Here is an 18767-nt window from a genome sequence, read left to right as displayed (position 1 = left end):
TCAAGCCCTAGCTTGAATGGTTTGGCTCATGGATAGAGCATCGGCCTGTGGACTGAAGGGTCCCAGGTTTGATTCCGGTCAAGGGCACATGCCTGGGTTGCGGGCTTGTTCCCCAGTGGGGATATGCAGGAAGCAGCCAATCAATGATTCCCTGTCATCATTGATGTTTCTATCTCTCTCTCCCTCTCCCCTTCCTCTCTGAAATCAATAAAAATGTATTAAAATTTAAAAAGTAAAATAAAAATGTTATTCAATATAATAGAGTGAATACTTTTCATTATAAGTTTTACAAAACTATTTGATTTTCTTAAAGCTAAGTGCATGGATTACTTTGATAAAAAATAAATATATGATCTGAAAAAAATTGTTCATGTATGGAATAAAAGTTACCCATGCCAAAATAAAATGTTGCATTTTATAACTTATACTCTAGTCACCATTTTAAATTTGAAACAAATATAAACTTTAGGTGATTACATAGAATATCAAACTTGAAGTAACTCAAATTCTGTTGCTTGGTCTTAACTAAGGCTATTACAATGTGTTATTCTTAGTTTTTTAGAATGCAAGAAAGTATAGTAATATGGGTATTGGAAATGCAAATTGAACCCCAAGCTTCAGACTCTAAATGTTAAAAACTTTATCTAGAAATGAACTATGTCAGTGAGACTGGATTGGGGGCTGACTGTAATACGGTGGTTCTCCAAATTAACTTCCATGTAGGATATGATGTTTTTTAAAGGATAAGTAAGAAAATGTGCTACTTGAAATTTGAATATATATGACTTAAATGCAACAGCAAGTGCTTAAACCAAAGAGACATTTTGTAGTATTTTATTGCTAACATAGTTTAGCAGATGATAACAATAAGATTGTTCTTTTTTAAAAAAAATATATTTTTTCTATTGATTTTAGAGAGGAAGGGAGAAGGAGAGAGAGAAGTAGAAATATCTGCTGAGAGAGAATCACTGATCGGCTGCCTCTTACATCCCCTTTACTGGGGATGGAGCCCACAACCTGGGCATGTGCCCTTAACCGGAATTGAACCTGGAACACTTCAGTCCACAGGCCAACACTCTATCCACTGAGCCAAACCGGCTAAGGCAACATCATTCTTTAAATTCTCTAAAGACAAGGCACCCACTTACTCCCCGCACCTGGGTGTACTCTTCTGGCCACCCTGCCCTTGTCATATCACTGCCTAGATCCCTCAAATAAAAATATTCAGAATCTCTTGGTGGGGGAGGGCCTGTGAAATCTATATTTGTAAAAAGCTCTCCTATGTGATTCTAACGATCACCACTGATATGGGAACAACAAAGACACACCTATGACTTAGAATCAAGGGAGGAGGCTGGGATATCTGAGGAGCTGCTCAAGTCTCCAAATCTCGAAACCTCATCCCCAGTTACACTGGTTGGCAGATGAACTATCACTGAGAACAATCATGTTAAAAGAACCTCAAAGTGAAACGATAGAAAGTTTTATTTTTCACTGTGTCATTAAAGATACGGAACACATAGATATTTACAGGTTAAAACAACAAAACATAGGCTTTTATTTAATGACATATTGAGAAGAGTCTATTGTTTTGCTATCTTTCTGTACAATGCAAAAGGTTTTTATTGGGTCGGCAACTAAGTAATTGCGGATTTTTTAAAGAAAATCAAAGACATTTTTTTCATGGAACTAAATAACTTTATTCTGTAATGTATTGCCCATTTTGATCAATGACCTTTTGCCATCTTTCAGGCAGCATCATAATCCCACGTTCAAAAAACTTCTGGTTTTTATTAGCAAAAAACTGAATCAGGTACGATTTGACATCATCATCATTATTGAAATTTTTACCATTCAAGGAGTTTTGTAAAGATCGAAACAAAAAGTAATCAGATGGTGCAAGGTCAGGACTATATGGTGGATGTGGCAAAACATCCCAACCAAGCTCCATTAATTTTTGCCGAGTGACCAAAGATGTGTATGGCCTTGCATTGTCATGATGGAATACAACACCTTTTCGATTTGTCAATTCGGGCCGCTTTTCTTCAACTGCATTGTTTAATTTCGTTAGTTGTTCAATGTAGACATCAGAATTGATCGTTCGGTTGGGTGGTAAGAGTTCAAAGTAGACAATTCCTTTGTAATCCCACCAAACTGATAACAAAACCTTCTTTTGATGAATATCAGCTTTTGATGTTGTTTGAGTTGGTTCACCTGGCCTGCTCCACGATCTTTTCCGCTTCATATTGTTGTAAACAACCCATTTTTCATCGCCAGTTATCAGTCGTTTTAAAAATGGATCATTTTCATTACGTTTCTTTAGCAAATTGCAGCTGCTAATGCATTGCGTTAACTGTGATTCTTTCAGTTCGTGAGGAACCCATGTATCGAGTTTTTGAACATAGCCAAGTTGTTTTAAGTGATTTTCAATGCATGTATGTGATACATGAAGCTTCTCTGCAATCTCACGTGTTGTACTGTGACAGTCTGAATTGATTATTGCTTTGATTAGGGCGTCATCAACTTCAACTGGACGACCAGAGCGTTTTTCATCTTTGAGTGAAAAATCACCAGAACGAAATTTGGCAAACCAATTTTGACACTGCCGTTCTTTTAAGGCTTCGTCACCATAAACAGCACATAACTTTTTTATGAGCTTGCGATGCGTTTTCCCTTTGCGGAAATAAAAAAGCAAAATATGACGAAAATGTTCCTTTTGATTTTCCATTTTTCAACGAACGCCAAACGAAAACTACAAAACAGATCAAAAAACTTTTTTTACTGGTTAACAGCTGAATAGCCAACTATCAAATAACAAAATGTGTTTTACATTTGTACTACGTCTGCAAACCTAAAAATTCAACTGAAGCCATATATGTGTGAAACCCGCAATTACTTAGCTGCCGACCCAATAATAAACTGTTCTCCCTCCCTATTGGTCTCTCTGCCCTTTTCCTGACCATCTCAAAAAAGCATATTCTCAAAAAAGTAAAAATGGCCGAAACCGGTTTGGCTCAGTGGATAGAGCGTTGGCCTGCGGACTGAAGGGTCCTAGGTTTGATTCCGGTCAAGGGCATGTACCTTGTTTGCAGGCACATCCCCAATGTGTGTGTGTGTGTGTGTGTGTGTGTGTGTGTGTGTGTGTGTGTAGGAGGCGGCTGATCGATGTTTCTCTCTCATTGATGTTTCTAACTCTCTATCCCTCTCCCCTTCCTCTCTATAAAAAAAATCAATAAAATATATATTTTTAAAAAAGTAAATTAAAAAAAAAAAACACACCACACATAAACAAAACACTTGTTAGATGATACTCTTGAGCTCCCATACCTCCAATGGGCTTTCCCCTCCCTCAGAGGGGAAGCAAAAATCTGGCTATAGTTACAAAGCCTTACATGTGTTCCATTCCACTGCCTGTTCTAATTGCCACCACCACTGCCTGTTCTAATTGCATCCCCTCACTGACTCCAACCACATTGGCCTATTGCTGTTATTCCTCTAACTCATTAGTCATTCCCACCTCAGGGCCTTTGCACTGGCTGTTCCCTCTGCCTGGAACACTCTTCCCACAGGAATTCACATGGCTTCCTCTCTCACCTCCTTCAAGTCTGCATTCAAATCTCCCATAGGATATAAAAGAGCTTTATTTTTCTCCATTGCACCAACTATCACATGGCATACCATATATTTTACTTGTTTATTTTCTGTCTCCTCTAGTATACTTTTGAGAGCAGAATTTTTTTTTTTAAATATATTTTATTGATTTTGTACAGAGAGGAAGGGAGAGAGATAGAGAGCCAGAAACATCGATGAGAGAGAGTCATCGATCAGCTGCCTCTTGCACACCCCCTACTGGGGATATGCCCGCAACCAAGGTACATGCCCTTGACCGGAATCGAACCCGGGAACCTTCAGTCCCCAAGCCGACGGAGAGCAGAATTTTTATGTTATGTTCGGTACTGTGTCTCCAGTGCTAAGGCTCTTCCTTGCACGTGATTGACATTTAATAAATATTTGTTGAGTGAACAAATGAATCAAAATGCACCTGATTTTCCACACCTGACTGGGAACGGGGGATGTACCTCCACATACCTGGCTGGGAACATGGGATGTACTTCTACGAGGAGGATTCAAGTTAACCAAGTTCCCAACACTGATGTGCCAATGTATGTCTTTCCAATGAGAAACAGAACTGTTAGGCCAGTAGTGATATGCATATTGAGAAGACTGATATATTCTCCCAATAGACAAATGTAAGTAAGAAACCAAATTATGATCAAAGGTAGCTTGGTGAGCATAGAGTCAGAAGAAGGAGTTAGGTGAAATGGATGCTAAACCTCAACAGACACAGATCAACCCTCTCTCCAGGGAGAAAAGAGTCTACCAATGTGACCTCAAGGATTGTTGTCTGTGACCTTCCTCACTGGTGTTTGTTGCTTCCTTTGTACGTCACCATTATTGACTAATCCCTATATATATATATATATATATATATATATATATATATATATATATTTTTTTTTTTTTTCCAATATATTTTATTGATTTTTTTTACAGAGAGGAAGGGAGAGAGATAGAGAGCTAGAAACGTCGATGAGAGAGTAACATCGACCAGCTGCCTCTTGCACACCCCCTACCGGGGATGTGCCCGCAACCAAGGTACATGCCCTTGATGGGAATTGAACCTGGGACCTTCCAGTCCGCAGACCGACGCTCTACCACTGAGCCAAACCAGTTTCGGCTAATCCCAATATATATTTAAAAATTCCTCCACAATTCTCATTACAATTAAGCCTAATTGTTCTGCAAGCCATTCTCCCTAAGGGAAGTTAGTACGTCTCTGTATTAAAATAATTCTCTGAGACCCATCTTATCTCCCTTACTCCCACATCCACAGCCAGTCGTATCACTATTGCCTTCAGGTAAGAATATAATGTCTATTATCTATTGATTACAGGCATCCTGGAAATTCAGTAGCTCGTAAATATAACAAATTGAGCATCATATCTCTGGAGTAAGCACATTTCTGAAATGGATGCAGGCATTTCTGCAACAGCCAGAAGACTGGTTGGCTGTCAGACCAGGTTCATGCTGGGTGTGAACATGTTTATAGCTGCTGTGTCCTAATGATTTACCACCAGATGGTCTATCAGATTATAAGGGGAACTGAACAAGGAATATTGGAGTGAATCTACTACATATGGGGTTTGGGGTTTCTTTTGAGTTGTTTACCATTGTATAAAACTACATGATAATGTAGCTTATGATATAGCAAAGTGTAAGGAAAGGAGGAATTAGATAAATTAAAGTGAAAAGAATGTGCATGATTCACTTATCGAACATTTAATATTTATTGACCATCTACTATTTGCTATGACCCATACTAAATCCTGCAGACACAGTAAATGATGAATAAGGCAGATTATAGTATCTGACCTCTTGGTGCTAACAATCCAGAGGATAAGATAAAATTAAACAATAATTACAGGAAAAAAAATGATTAAAGAATTATAACTGTGAAAAGTGCTATGAATGAGAACAGTGTGCTGTGAAAACGTAAAATAAAAAGGACTGATCTAAGCTGGGATAGGTGGTGGTGGTGGTGGTGGAGTATTGGAGATGACATTCCTAAGAAACGGAGACCTAAAGAATGTGCCTGAACTAAGTTTGCAAGAGATTGGGAAGAATGTTTCACGTAGAGGGAAGAGCATGTGCAAAGACACAGAGGCAGGCAGGAGCATAGCATCTTGAGAAAAATGCAAGGTAAAGGGCACCCATCAAGAGACGTAGATGAATAAGATGAGCGTGGAAAGCAAATAATAACATTCTTAGCTGTTAACGATTATGTTGCCTACTGGTTGGAGGAGTTTCTGCTTAGTTCACCTGTAGAGAATTTTGTTACCTATCAACAAGGAAAAAGTCAATGTCTTAGTCTATGGGAGGGTAAAGCTTTTAGATAAACCAATAATACTGAGAACTGGGGCTTCATCTATTCTATCTCATACAATTTCAGTAACTTTGAAATAAATACTTTTCCTACAAGCAGGAGTGCCCAAAATGTTCTTGGTAGATGAATGTCAGTTAGAGAAGTAGGGCATCCTATGAAGAAATGCGTTCTTCCCCTGTTCTGTCTCTGTCCTTTGGAGCTCTTCCCAGTGATCAGGCCACCCTTACAGTTCGAGGCTGCCTTAGAAGGATATGGGCATTTGTGAAAGTCTTTTGCTGGAAGATTAAAAGATCAAAGGAAACAATGCTGGATTCCCAGACCACTGGTGGTCTCATTGGATTTTCTTTCCTTATTTTATTTTATTTTATTTTATTTTAGTTTCCAGTTTAAAGTGTCACCTGAAATCCACCCACCCATATCTCTTGCTCCAATTCTTCCTGTGTCAAATCAGTAAGCAGAATTTAGCAACCAATAGAGAAAGGCTGACCTGAGAGTCCTCAATGGTACTGTTCTGTTCATATCCACTAGGTTCAAGACTAGTTTACTAATTCACAAAGGAAAAAAATAAACAAATGGGGCTACATCAAACTAAAAGGTTTCTGCACAGCAAAAGAAACCATCATCAAAATGAAAAAGGGACCCACTATATGGGAGAATATATTCGTCAATAATATATCTGATAAGGGTTAATTTCCAAAATATATAAAGAGCTTATATAACTCAACACCAGGAAGACAAAAAAAAATCCAATTTAAAAAATGGGCAAAGGACTTGAATAGATACTCCTCCAAAGAGGGCATACAGATGGCCAATAGACATATGAAAAAACGTTCAGCACCACTAATCATTAGAGAGATACAAATTAAAACCACAATGAGGTATCACTTCATATCTGCCAGAATGGCTACTATCAATAAATCAACAAACAACAAGTGCTGGAGAGGATGTGGAGAAAAGGATACCCTCGTACACTGTTGGTGGGAATGTAGGCTGGTGCAGCCACTGTGGAAAACAGTGTGGAGTTTCCTCAAAAATTAAAAATGGAACTGCTGTTTGACCCAGCAATCCCACTTTCAGGTATATATCCTAAAAATCCCAAAACATCAATCAGAAAAAATAAATGCATCCCTTTGTTCATAGCAGCATTAGCTATAACAGCTAAGATCTGGAAACAGCCCATCAGTAGATTAGTGGATAAAAAAGCTGTTACATTTACACAATGGAATACTATGTAGCTATAAAAAGAAGAATCTCTTACCCTTTACCACAGCCTGGAGGGACCTGGAGAGTATTGTGCTAAGCAAAATAAGCCAGTTGGAGAAAGAAAAATATCACATGACCTCACTTATATATGGAATCTAATTAATAAAATAAACTGATGAATAAAATATCAATAGGTCCAGAGACATGCATGCATGGAACAGACTGACAGGTCTCAGAGAGAAGAGGGGAGAAAGGGGACAGGAAGAGATTAACCAAAGAATAATTATGGATAATCCATGGACCTAGATAATAGTGTAGGGAAGGTCCTGAGAAGGGTGAAGGCTGGGTGGAGGGAGGGGAAAATGGTGGTATGGGAGACATCTGCAATATCATAAACAGTAAAATAATGGGGGGAATATTAATTCTGTAGTAGGTTAAGAGAATGGAGGCAGCTGATAATCATTCTTCACTGGCTGAATGTCTCTATGTGCCAAGCCCTGGTTAGGGTCGGAGATATAATGGTAAATAAAATTACCAGCCCCTGTGCAGTGGGAGATAGAGACATGTGAACCCCCACTGGCACTAAGAGTAGGACTCAAAGAACTAACTTGCCCAAGACTGTACATGCTAGTGGAAAGTGGAGTTGAAACTTCCTTCATAACCCATTCAGAAAACATCATTGGCAAAGATGTATCCTCCAGGCATCCACACACAAGCACACACATCCACACACAAGCACACACATACACACATACATGTATGTGTGTGCTTGTGTGTGGATGCCTGGAGGATACATCTTTGCCAATGATGAAGTTTTCCCCACCCAGTCACCTGAAGCTTAGAGAGGTGAAATGACTCATCCATGGTACTGGAACACAAACAACGTGATTCTCAGTTTACGTACATATATCATAATTTAGACTCAAACTGTCTGGGCAAAGGTTTTGAAGTAAGAGTGCAGGCTTAAGTGCTGGCACCATTATGGGTAAAAAGAGAGGTATGACAAGCAAGAGAAAGTATGGCAGGTGATGCCATGAGGAGCTGGTTCGGGCAGAACTGTGGGGGTGCTGACCAGGAGGCGTCAGCATCCACCTCGGACTCCCACAGGACCCGGGATCCCCGCTTTCCCAGGATCTGGGAATGTTTCCTGAAAGGCACATTAGAGGTGTGACTGCCTCAAGTCGAGGAGAGCGGAAGACAGTCTCCGCTTTTGTAGCAGCAAGCAGGGAGGAAAAAAAAAAAAAAAAAAAAGATCCGGGCTAGGAAAGGCTGGACTCTAAAGTTTCCTTGAGATTTGTCCCAGTACTTCCTACGTTGTTGGAAACTTACTTCTCCAAATCAGCGACCAGACTAGGATGCTGATGAGAGAGGTCAACTTTGGGAAGGGAGGCGGAAACAAAGAAGCCTGGGACTGCAGCCCAGGCCATGGTCTCACAGAGGGCCACCACGGTCTTGGTTTGACATCTTTTTTATTTTTAGTTTTAATTTTATTGATTATGGTATCACATAATTGTTCTCATTCCCCCATTCCCATCCCAAACCCCTCCCTACATATGCCCCCACCCCCCTGTTGTCCATGGCCACTAGTTGTTTGTCACAAGACCTGGAGCTCTCTTCCATGTGCCAGCACTCCACGCGCCGCTGAATTAGAAACATCACAGAGAGCATTCTCCAGAGAAGCCACTGGATGAGGATAAAGATCAGTGCTTTTGTTGGTTTGCTTTTTCATATTTTAAAAATTTACCTTTATGGTTAAAAGCATTACAGATGTTCCCCGCCCCCCCCACTCCCTCCAGTGAATCCCCTCCATCCACCTCCTCTCCCCCTCCCCAGGCCTTTACTGTATTATTATCTGTGCCCATGGGTTATGTATATATCCATATAAGTTCTTTGGTTAACCACTTCTCACTGAGATTCGTCAGTCTGTTGCATGCTTCAATGTCTCTGGATCTATTTTGATCATCAGTTGATTCTGTGTGTTAGATTCCACATTTTAGTGAGATCGTGTGATACTTCTTTCTCTGACTGGTTTATTTTGCTTAGCATAATACTCTCCAGGCCCCTCCATGCTGTCTCAAAGGGTAAGAGTAGAAAAAGAGATGTGTTGCCAAAACTGGTTTGGCTCAGTGGATAGAGCGTCAGCCTACGGACTGAAGGGGTGTGCAGGAGGCAGCTGATCAATGTTTTTCTCTCATTGATGTTTCTAACTCTCTATCCCTCTTCCTTCCTCTCTGTGAAAAAAATCAATAAAATATAGTTTTTAAAAAGAAAAAGAAAAAGAGATGAGGTACATGTACACAATGGAATACTATGCAGCTGTAAAAAAAGGATCTCTTACCCTTTGAAGATTAGGGCATTTTAATCTTGGATGATCTGGTGATTGACTATCTCCTATAATTTTACAAGCTAAGAGTCCTTAGAGGGCAGGACCCATGTTTATCCTTGGTGCTTTAAACTTTAAAAAAAAATATTTTTGAATTTATAAAAATAATGTTTATTGTTAAACACTAAAACAGCACGAAGGCACATAGATAGAAAAGTGAACATTCCCATCCGTAGCTCCTTTCACTCTCTCACTCACTCCCACCTTGGGCAGTAACCACGAGTGACACCAGAGTGAGCGCTGCAGGATTTCTCCTCATGCTTTCACAGCTCCCTGCCCCCTCACACACAGAGAGTTATGTTATGGTAGGAAAAGGTATCGCTTTTCTTTCCTACAAGAGTAAGAATATACTCTATATTTCATCTGCGATTCACAACTTCATCCATCACACATGGATTTCTATGTCCATCAGTCACCATTCCGTTAGCTCAGCACTCACAAGTGGAATGACACTGATTTCCCCTCCCTTCCAAGTTCGCCGCAAGGATGAATCACACATTCGAATGCACTCAAGAATTTTTTTTTTTTAAATGGTACCCAAGGTTCTGAGCTTGCCCCTGATGTATTATTTTATAGGGAGACATTATACAGATTAGGTGGTGAGCTCCAAAGGGAGTGAGGACAAGGAAATAATTTCTTGTTTTCCCCCCTCTGAATGGGACACTTTGTGATCTGCATTTTAGAAAAACATGAAAGTGAGGTCAGGCTTGGCAGGGGAAGTGCTGGCTACAAGCTTTTAGGACAATTAAGAAACAGCAGGACCGTTCTGGCACGAGCTTCAACCAGTTGGCAGAAAAATGCCTCCTCGGGCTCCTACGGTGACTGGCAATTCGAAGTAAACAGTGAAAATCGCCTTTCATGTCTGTGGGCAACTTCTTTTTGCGTTTGGGAGTCTTGTCAAATTCTCTTTGATAACGGGGTGTCTCCTCTGTGAGGGCGAGTCTGACATCTGTAAAGATTATTTCAACTCGGTAAAGAACAAAAAACTCAGAGTTCGGAATCCTTGCAGCTTTGCTCAAGGAGGAGTGAAAATTTCCCCTAAAACTTTTTTCTTTCTTGAAGGCCTTGTTACCCTATACAAAGACAATGTTTTCTATGAGGAGTGACATACTAATAGGCATTTTGAAATATTAAAAATAGCTCACAGACCCCTGTTATTATCTTCGCTCAAACCCAAGGACTTGGAGCCCTAGGTAGAACATTATTAATTTAAAATGTCCCTACTCACTTCAGTGATGAGCTGTCAATAAATATCATTTTTCTTCCAAATTCAATGTACAGTTCTCTCTGAAGCTATTGTACATTGCTCCTCCCACCCCCACCACCTCGCCAGGGCAGCGCCAATGATGGCTTGTTGGCTTGCTGCTGAGAGTTCGAAGCTGAGAGCTGCGCCCTGTGATGGCTGAGGGTGGCCTTGGTGCTTCAATGGCTGGTCCAAAGCCAAGGCCTACCACGTGTTTCCTTAGAGCCTCCATAAAGCGGGGAGGATGGTGGCACCTACCTTATAAAGTTGAGAAAAATGAATGAACCCATTACTAACGCATCTTAAAACACCGCCTGGACCGCGAAGGCTTAGTTATTCCTGGATCTTTTCTGTTTAAAGACACTTCCTTTAACTTTTCATGGAATGAGGCCAGTAAGCTGTTTATGCTATGGAAAACCTCACCTCGTTCCCTGTGTGGTAACAGAAACAAAGAGGCAGAGGGTGGTGTAAAGTGCGGTCACTCTCTCTTCCATGGATTGGTCCGGTAAGAGCAGAGGCCTGGAGTCAGGCTGCCTGGCTTGGCTACTCATGACTTGTACCATGAACAAGTTTCTTAACCTTCCTGGGCCTCAGTTTCCCGACTTGGGTAACGGTTCCCTCTGGTCACGGGGCTCTTGGGAAGACCAAGACAGTGTGGATAAAGGACTTACACAAAGTAAGTGCTCGATCTAGCTAGCTACCAAGTTCATCCAAATGTGACAGATTCCAGGCCATCTATTGAGCATCTACTCTGTGTCCACTTTACTTCACTTAATAAAAACCAAGGGATACTCCTTACACGGTAAGGAGACTGCGGCTTTGGAAGGTTGTATTCTGAGTAGCAGCTCTCAATATTGGAAGGTGATGGAGCTGAAATAAGTCAACTCAGGTCTTCACAATCACAGGCTAGCACCCTCCATGCACCATGAGTAGCTGTTAACCTATGGGCTCTGGGGTCAACTGACAAATAGGTAGAGGGATTATATATTTTAATATTGATTTGAGAGAGGAGAGAGAGAGAGAGAGAGAGAGAGAGAGAGAGAGAGAGAGAGAGAGAGATTTGTTGTTCCATTTATTTATGCATTCATTGGTTGCTTCTTGTATTTTCCCTGTGGGGGTCTCGAACCCACAACCTTGGCATACTGGGATAAGGCTCTAAACCAACTGAGCTACCTGGCCAGGGCCTGGAGGAACTGTTCATCCCTGCCTTCTGCTTGCTGTCAGAAACCTTTTGATTGTTTATTTTTTTACTAACCCATGTGTAAAAACATATCCTACTTCTCACAGCTCAACAATATAACAGTTTTTCCGTGACTGTATTCTTGGGTTCTTTCCCCTCCAAGTTTCCTGAACTTCCTAGAGTACCTAAATGACTGACAATCGTCAGCCAGGAGAGCTTTTCCTTTCCCATTGATTCTAACGCAGTGAGCTGACTCCCTCCTTCCCGGGAGCCCCTTTTAAGTCGTCACAAATAGCATCTATCTGTACAGTTCCCAAGTGACCTTCAGTGCAAACATTTCTTTCTTCTTCCTGGGATGGGTTCTGACATCATTCTCCAGGAACACAAAGGCCGCCATGGGATTGATTTATCCTGCTGAGGCTTTGGAAAGGGTCTCTCCTCGGACCATGTCTTAATTCAAACTGTGGGGGGAAAGACTAAGCAATGCAGCTCCTCTTTTTCTCCTTTCCTTTAAGGTTTTTTTGTTTTGTTTTTTTAAGCCAGTTATTCTAGCATCTGCTTGGAAAACTTGATTGTCCCCAGCGAAAAGTATGGCTTTGTATCTTTTAGCCAATTATGTCTTATCTTTGGCTACTTCTGCTCTTTTTTTATTCAAATCAGCCAGCGTCTGTTCCCAGGATTCAGTGCCAAGGTGCCACCCAGTTCAGAGGAACTAATCTTTGATCTTTTTCTTTTGCCTCTTCTTGGTAGCATGCATTAGTTAACATCCCGAAGTCTCTCACATGGATTCCCTTTGCAAATTTACATGGGGATTAAAAAGAGAAAACTTGAAAAGGAGAGCTAGGAAGGCTATTCACAGTAAGTGCGGAATTAAGGTAACCAAAAGCTGTGTGGTTTTCTCTTGAGTTTGCTCTTGTCTGCGTAGATATCGTGTGGCTTAATGGGAAAAGAGCTGCAGGTTTAGCACAAAACACAGGGCTTTTCAGCGTCGGCTTCTCCCGTGTCACAATCCCCGGTAAGTTACCCAGGTGACAAATGGTGGAAACCAGCTCCACAGGTCGAAATTAGTGTCAGAAGAGAGACATGGGGTGGCACATTTCTTACCAAGGACAGCCTCTCATATTTGCAGTTACCCTTCTTTAGCTTTTTCTTGCAGAGGTCCCCACTTTAACAGCTAACAGTGGTTTTGCAGTCTCACACTGACATGGAATTTTGGTCTCACATTTGAAGAGAACCTTTTATTGATGCATGATGATTCTTCTGAATTCTGACTCATGGCTATAGGCATTTTTAAGGTGAGAGTGGTGTACATTTGCAACAGCATGGATGGAACTGGAGAGCATTGTGCTAAGCAAAACAAGCCAGTCAGAGAAAGATAAATACCACACGATCTCATTCATTTGTGGAATATAATGAACAACATAAACTGATGAACAAAAATAGTACCAGAACAGACTGTCCAACCTACAAGGGAAGTTGGGGGTGAGGGGGTAAGAGATCAACCAAAGGGCTTGTATGCATGCACATGAGCATAACCCATGGACACAGATAGTAGGGCGGTGAGGGCATGTGCTGGGGTGTGGGGTCGGCTGGGGAAAGGCCAATGGGGAAAAGGAAACTTATGTAATACTTTAAACAGTAAAGAATTAAAAAATAAAATAAACATCATTTTTAAAAACTGGGGAAAAATAAAGTGAGAATGGTGTAACTCATGTAAGATGGAGTAAAAAAACACAGTTTTGAGAAGTGCTGAAAAGGATTTTTTCCATCACTCAATCATTTAATCAACACCCACTTACTTAATACAGACTCTTGTCAGATGATACATCAGACCCCAGCGATATACAGTAGCAGGAAGCAGACACAGGCCCTGTGCTCCAGGGGCTCAGACACAGCGGGTACCGTCTGCAGACAGAGGAGCAGTGTGAATGTAAGCTGCACCTTTTCCAAGCCAGGCCTAAAGCTCCCCACTTGCCTTGAAGCCACGTACAAAGGGCGATTCCCAGTGAAATCCCAAGCAGACAAAAAAGGATGCTGTGATTCCCGGGCAGACTTGATCTCCTGGGCGTTTTCCTAAGGAGCTGGAGCTTTTGTACCCATGAACCTGGACAACGTAATCTTCTCTGTGGCTTGGAGAGCAGTGGCTGCCTAAAATAAGGATGGACAAACAACTGCCCATGGGCCAGATACAGTCCACGACCGGTGTCTCTGTGTGGCCTGTACACTAAGAATAGTTTTCACGTTGTTAAACGTTTGAAGGAAGTCAAAAGGAGAACCACACATTGTCACACACGATAACTAGATGAAATTCAGTGTTCAGTGTCCGGAACAAAGTTTCATTGGCACCAAGTCACGCCCATTCACTGATGTGTTGTCCGCGGTTACTTATGTGCTGCACCGCATGGTTGGAGAGCTGCGACACAGATTGTATAGTCTGCAGAGTCCAAAACATTTCCTCGCTGGCCCTTTAAAGAAGATGCTTTCCCACTTTGATCTGGAAGATTCTTCCGGCGCTGTCATTCACACTGTGTCGTTGTAGTTATTTGCCGAGAGACCTGTTCACCCAACAGCCCCTTCCCTCTGTAGAGCATGAAAAAAACAAAAGTTTAGGAAGAGATAGAGATTGGCACATTTATAAACAGGTTCAAATTTTCTTAAGCCACCAACTGGGCGTGCAAGAAATAAAACACTGTTTTGCATAATGAAACTTTAGGCACTTAATGTGAGAACATGATCTCAATCATTCCTGTAAAGCCTCTGTGTTTTCTCAGTATTTTCATCTTCGAGTTCAAGTTTATGTGGGGTTTTCTCTCTTGTCTTCCTTCTTCCTGATGTGTGAGGACCCTCCCCGGCCCCCTGGCAAAGGCTGCCTCTCCTGAGACATTCCCTACTCTGGTCACTGACATTGCAGGAGGGAGCAGGCCCCCCTTGATCTTGATGCTTCCTGCCTCTGCTTCCCTTTGTCACTTCTGCCAAGACCCATTGGTGCCCTCCCCAACCCCCCCCCCCCCCCCCCCGCGCCCCTGTGCTCCTGAATCCTCCTCAGGGGCATGGAAATTTGTGCGGCTCTCCCACGGTCCCCTGGGGCTGTTGCACATCAGTCCAGCCTTCTCTAGCCTTGGCATCCTAGGATGCTGAGTCCGGGACCGGGTCTGTCTGACAATCTCCTTGGACTTCATAACGCTCTCCTTCCCCTTCAGTCTGCCAGCTTCTTGGATGGAAAACGCCCCCAGGTCTGCTATTGCTCCTCAGAGTGGTGTGTCCGGAGCTGGAGGAACAGGGTGCAGTCTCCTTCAGGGCTGTGACTGAGGCAGGCAGGGGGAGGAGGAGGAGGCGGCTGCTGCTCGGTAGGCCTTCAGAAAGGGGCCTGTCTGTCTCCCCCGGTTCTGTGCAGGTCCCAGCCAGCTCCGTCACACCTATTGGCTCTGATCGATTCAGCAACGTTGGGCTCTCGTTGGGCCAGATGGAAAAATCAGTCCCGGAAAAAACGAAAATGTGAAAAACCCAGGCGGAGAAGGTCATCCACCCCCTCATAAATCTAAACACACTAAGTCCATTGAAGGACTTGCCAGGAAAATGCTATTTTCCGTTTTCTCTGTGGGTTCAATTTATCTTTACTGCTAAGTAGTCAAGTTGAATTAGATCCAGAATCAGATACAATTTGACTCTTTTTCCTTGAAGGAAGTCACACACACACACACACACACACACACACACCTCCTTGCCAGGGACCTGGCTGCCCTGTCCTCAGGACTGGCTTTTCCCAAGTGCGGACTCACGGCAGATCTTCCCTTTAGATATCGGGATCGGCTGCCTCAGAAGTTTCCCTTTCTCCGGCGAATGAGTGTTTTTTCTCCTTCTTGTTCTAGCTCACTAAGGATGAGAAAGTTACTCAGATGGCACGGGTTTTGCTCTTTGAAGATGGCAGCTTTTCTGCCTCTTATGACCTACGTTGGCCTGAAGCATAGCCTCGTGGAGCATCCTGACCATTCAAGGTTGGAGAGCATGTAATAGAATGGAATACCAGCAAGGTCACACCTATCCAGGCACCTTGGATCAATGAGATGTTGTAAGAGGCATGGGAATGCCCACATCTCCACAATATTACCACAATTCTGCATAAAGATAAAACAGACAATGTTTTGAAACCTTCGCCACGTTTTTACTAGCAAGAATCACAGTTCCCGTCCTATACAGAGAGGAGAGAGAAGAAGGGAGACGTCTAGGTGTGTTTCCCATCTGAATGGCAGAGTAGAAATCGGTTTCAAATTTTCCATCTAGAAACTACTGGTTTCCTCACGTTGGTTGGATAAAAAAAGGACAGGTGTCCTAAGGCAAATCCCTTCAGGACAGAGTGAGAGAAATCTTATGTCTTACTACAAAATCACAAAGTCTTTGATATATCTCCCTTCAAGAGGTGGGGCTTAGTTCCCCTCCCCTTGGGTGTAGTAACTCACTTCTAATGCATACAATATGGCAGCTGTGACCTTGAGCCACTTACAAAGGCTCCTTGCTGTCTCGTGGATCACTCCCTCTGCAAAACAACAGCTGTCATGTCACAGGAACACTTAAGCAGTAGTATGAGGAGGCCCACCTGGTGAGGAACTAAGGTCACCTTCCAACAACCAATGAGGAACTGTGGCCTCTTGCCAAGGGCCATGTGGGTGACCACACTAAAATAGATTCTTCAACCCCAATTAGTTCTTCGGATGACCCATCCCTGGCCAACATCTTGACTGCAACCCCATGAGAGAGCCTGAATCAGAGCCACTGAGCTAAGCTATTCGCACATTTCTGACCCACAGAAGTTGTGAGCTAATAAATATTTGCTGTTTGAAGCCACTAAGTTTTAGAGTTAATTTGTTGAGCAGAAAGAAATAGGTAGTTAATAGTCTTCCTTGGATAACATTTCATTTGTGGTGAAATTTTTATTATATGTGTTATTTATGATATATACCTTTATGGTTAATAATCAAACAACAACGACTAGTTAGCTTTTGAAAGGAATAGGGCTGATAAAATAAGTTATCATATTAGTTTGTAGCTGAGTTGCCCGAATTTGTCCAGATATAATCAAAGAACTTGACCATGTTCCTGGATAAAGTAGCAAAAACACTCCAATACTCCTCCTTGTGTGGACAAAGAAGAAGTGGGTGTAGGTTTGTTAATTTCACTTCATTGCAATAGCTGAGTGAAAAAAGATATTGTGATGATTTTTGTAATATGCCTGCAAATTCATTGATACCCCTCCCATTGAGAGCAAGGAGTCTCTGCTTCTTCCCATGGTATCTGGGCCAACTACAGTGACTTGTTTATAACCAGTAGATGACACAATCAACAGCCCCAGCTGAAGTCTCAGCCAAAAGCCAGTATCAACTACCAGCATAGCAATGACATTTCCCAGTGATTTCAGTCCCCACCCACAAGTCACTCTCACCTGTCAAGTATCCCCCACCCAGTCTTCCTACCAGAAGCTGCAGAAATCTTGGAGTAGCAACAAGGTAGATCTCTGTGCCCCCCCCCCCCCCCCCCCCCCCCCGCCCTCAAAGTCCAAATTCTCATTTTACAGAGTTCACAAGCAAGATAAAATGGCTATATTTCACCACTAAGGTTTGGGGCAGTTTGCTACATAGCAATAGTAACCAGAACAGACACATTGGAATAGTTTTCTTCATCTTTCAGATTAGTTGAAAACAATCCAATTCAGAGACAAGAACTAATTAGCCAACGGAGTTCAGGCAATGCCCTTTAAAGGACTTAACTTCAGGGCAAAATGTAAGGGTGAGCAGGACAGTGGCAACATAAGAGATCAAGTGGAGAGACAACTGCATGATTTTTGCTCTGTTGTAGTTTTCTGTTGCAAATTGCAGTTCTCCGAGGAGACCATTAAAAAGCTCATTAGGCAATATGTATAGAGATAGAAGCAGTAAGCATAAATTTCATCTTCAAATCTTTCTTCTACTTAAAAAAAAAATTCAAACAGAGAAATACAGAAAATTATGAGACACATATTTACCACTATCACCCGATTCTAAGATTAATATTTTTGGACATATTTGCTACATATCTATTTTTAAATAAGAAGTTAGCTGTTAGATACATCTCCACTCCCACTCAATTTCAATTTATTCCATTCCCAGAGGTAACCACTATCTTGAGTTGATGCTTCTCCCTTGCCTTTGCCTTTTAATTATTCTAAGAATAAATAGTTCTGAAAGTTATCATTGCATTTTTGAGAGCCAATTTTAATGATATTTTCATTAATAAATAAATTGATTTGGTTAAGACACTATGGATGAATATTTGCTCTCTTGCTGATGGATTAAAAATCCTAGGACACATGCTCTCCATCTAGTGGTAAAAACAGGATAACTATAGATGCATATACGTCTGATATAGAGGAATGAACACATATAAAGTGATGTCTATGGATAGGGTACTCTTCTAGCTTCTGTGAGGAATACAAGAATGGACCAAGCACAGACTCTGGCCTTCAGGATGCTCACAGTCTACAGAACATTTACCATGTGCTCAACCAATACATGGGAAAGAGGCCAAGTAGCTTGCTCAAGGGCATACAACTAGTGAGTGGCAGACAGCGACTCAATCTCACAGTTCTGACTTCAAAGCCCATTCTATAAACAGCAAAGTTTGGTAGTACTTCAAATGTTATTTTTATATAGAAGCAAATACAGATTTCTTATAAAGCAGAATGCAAATTTTGGTGAATTCTAAGCCTTAAAGAAGAGTCTTCAAATAAATCTGTCCTGTTTCTTGGGTGTCCCCACAACCTCAAATCTAGGAATTTCTACCT

The sequence above is a fragment of the Pipistrellus hanaki genome (assembly GCF_964339955.1).
Source record: "Pipistrellus hanaki genome assembly, chromosome: 14".
Lineage (NCBI taxonomy): Eukaryota > Metazoa > Chordata > Mammalia > Chiroptera > Vespertilionidae > Pipistrellus > Pipistrellus hanaki.
Note: the sequence above shows the minus strand (reverse complement) of the source record.